The sequence below is a fragment of the Cyprinodon variegatus genome, unplaced genomic scaffold (assembly GCF_000732505.1).
Source record: "Cyprinodon variegatus isolate N-32 unplaced genomic scaffold, C_variegatus-1.0 Scaffold488, whole genome shotgun sequence".
Lineage (NCBI taxonomy): Eukaryota > Metazoa > Chordata > Actinopteri > Cyprinodontiformes > Cyprinodontidae > Cyprinodon > Cyprinodon variegatus.
Window position 1 is genome coordinate 181,090 of NW_015150941.1, and position 2,380 is coordinate 183,469.

At 35.1% G+C, this 2,380-nt stretch overlaps 1 protein-coding gene across 1 annotated transcript in view; it reads left to right on the top strand.

Annotated features, from left to right (window-relative positions):
• Positions 1-2,380, top strand: part of LOC107094528 (glycerol-3-phosphate acyltransferase 2, mitochondrial-like) — a 245,925-nt gene that overhangs the window by 7,603 nt on the left and 235,942 nt on the right. Inside the window, exon 3 of the mRNA XM_015390210.1 lies at positions 1,085-1,150. The gene's annotated coding sequence lies outside the window, so the exon portion shown is untranslated. The remainder of the gene's footprint in view (positions 1-1,084; positions 1,151-2,380) is intronic.

The window sequence follows — 2,380 nt, forward strand, 5'->3', positions numbered from 1 at the left end:
TATAGTCCGGAATTTACGGTACTAAAAAAAGAAAGCAAACTGATTAGGATATGTATAAAGCCTATATCTGACTTTGTAATGTTTTTTTTTAGGATTATCACTATCATTAGGCAGTTTTGTAATTATTATGGTTATTTACATAAAAATCTATCTAAACTGCAAATTGATGTGTATGTAATGCTCAAACTAAAAAGGGCAACTGGTGACAAAATAGGAACTGAAAACACCCCTGAAAGTCCTATTATACTGTGTATTTTTAGGCTCTGACAGGATCAGAGGTATCATGTCATTTCGCCCTCTGATGGAGAGGAGAGGAGGGAAGCCTGCCCTTGTGTGTCATGTTGGTACATGAGCTAATCCTCATTCCTTTTGGCTGCCAAAAGCGTACGGCTGTTTAGTGACAGCAGGATGAAAATGGATCGAGTTTATTAACAGAAGCTGCGATGTCCATCTCCACTGGTTTGCTAAAGACTGTCACAGTGAATGAATGTGTCTTATATGAATACATCACTGCATATTGGATGAATTTGCTCCCTACAGTCAAATGAGCTCAGAGTCTGAGGTTTTTTTCCTCCCTTCATATGTCCTGCCTCTCATCTCTCATTTGTCTTTGCTCTCTGCGTTAATGTCTTCCCTATTACTGCTGATTTGACTTGTCTCCTTGTGAATACCTAATCACTCTGAAGATTTCTCACTTTCATTCCTAAAAAAGTTTATTCGCTTTTCTTTAGTTACTTTCTTGGCTTTGTAACAATTATTTATCACTGTAAGGGTAATGTATAATATATTTATGAACCCTGTGTTTAGCATGATATTTGTCTCCCCAGACAGGCACAGACAAATGGTATTTATTCCCGTTTCCGTCAGCACATTATTATATTTTATTAGTTTTTATTTCTATTCTTAGGTTTTTATTATTGCTTTTAATACTTTTCAAGCACTGTTCTGTGGCAGCTGCTACAATACATTATGCAGATATATATAACAAATATAAAACTATATGGATTTATGTGAAAATATGTTTTATGATATTTGTTAGTGCTAAAATGCAGTTTCTAACAAATGTTTTACCTCTTCCTCCAAGGCTGAACTGAAGATCTAGTCACGAGTGTTCTGCATTAAAAAAGCCCCTCTGCTGCTTCAGAATAAGGTAGGACAAACAATAGTGTCTTTGCCAACAGCACACAGCAAAATGTGAAATGTTTCAGCTTTGTCCTTGCTCAGGCTTTTGTTTATAGCATTTAGATTTTTCAGCTTGTGTGCCTAAACTGAACTTGGTTTATAAGTCTATACTACCCTGTTTTTATTTTGTCGATCAATTTTGAAATAAATCTTAAAATGTGTCTTTCCTACATGGTATTCCAATACTTATGGTCCCCAGCCATTGAAATCACAGCTATACCCTCCTTTTTTAAACCAGTAGCAGCTTTTTAAAATGGATGTCTGTGATTTCAAAGAAGCATTGCTTATGAGCTGCACCCTTGTGTGACAGCAAGTCAATGTGTGTGCAGCTTTGTGTTTCTCACTTTCTGCAGACACACTGGTCGTGCTAATAATCTCATTTTCAAAGCTGCAGATTTTATAGATGACTAACGAGATGACATTTCTCTGAATACTGGTTCTCTTACTGGTATTCCACTGGTTGTTCACACATCTGCTTGATGCCAAACTGACAATATTTTTTTCTGTGTCATTGCTGGAAATATTTCATTGCACTCCACAGCTCTTGTAAAAACATATTTTAAACCTGTACAGAGCAGAGACACCAATCGATCCAATGTGCTGCAGTATGTAACAACACCATTATGGTAGCTTTTATCAAAAAGTGAGAAGTATTTCCTCATTGTCATAGCTTTTTGCAGTGGTTAGTGAGAGCAACTAAAAGACATTGATTTGGCCTGTCTTTTTAGTTGACAAAGACTCCTGGATAGGTGCAGAAATGTTTTCAGAAAAAATGAGTGAAAGACCAGTTACCTTTGATTAAAGCCTGTCAAATGGATGCCACAAACCAGATGTCTGAGAATTTGCACATGAATAAAATACTATAAATATACGGTACATATAATAAACTACTATTTTTATTAGCTTGATATTAAACATCTAAACCTATCCATTTATGTAATTAAAATAAAAAAATACAATTTTGTAAAAATTTTATTTGCTATAAATTGATCAAAGTAACATGCATACCTTACCAAAAGTAATGGGTCACTCTCTTTTAGAGCTAAAAGTAATAAAAAAAAGCTCATTAAAGAGCATTTTAACTGTTATTGGAATTAAAACACGGTGTAAAATAGAGCCCATCCGAATAATCAGTACATATTAAACTACACTTTGTCAAGGATCAGAAGAGAGGACCCAGAATTCAGGCAAGACGGAC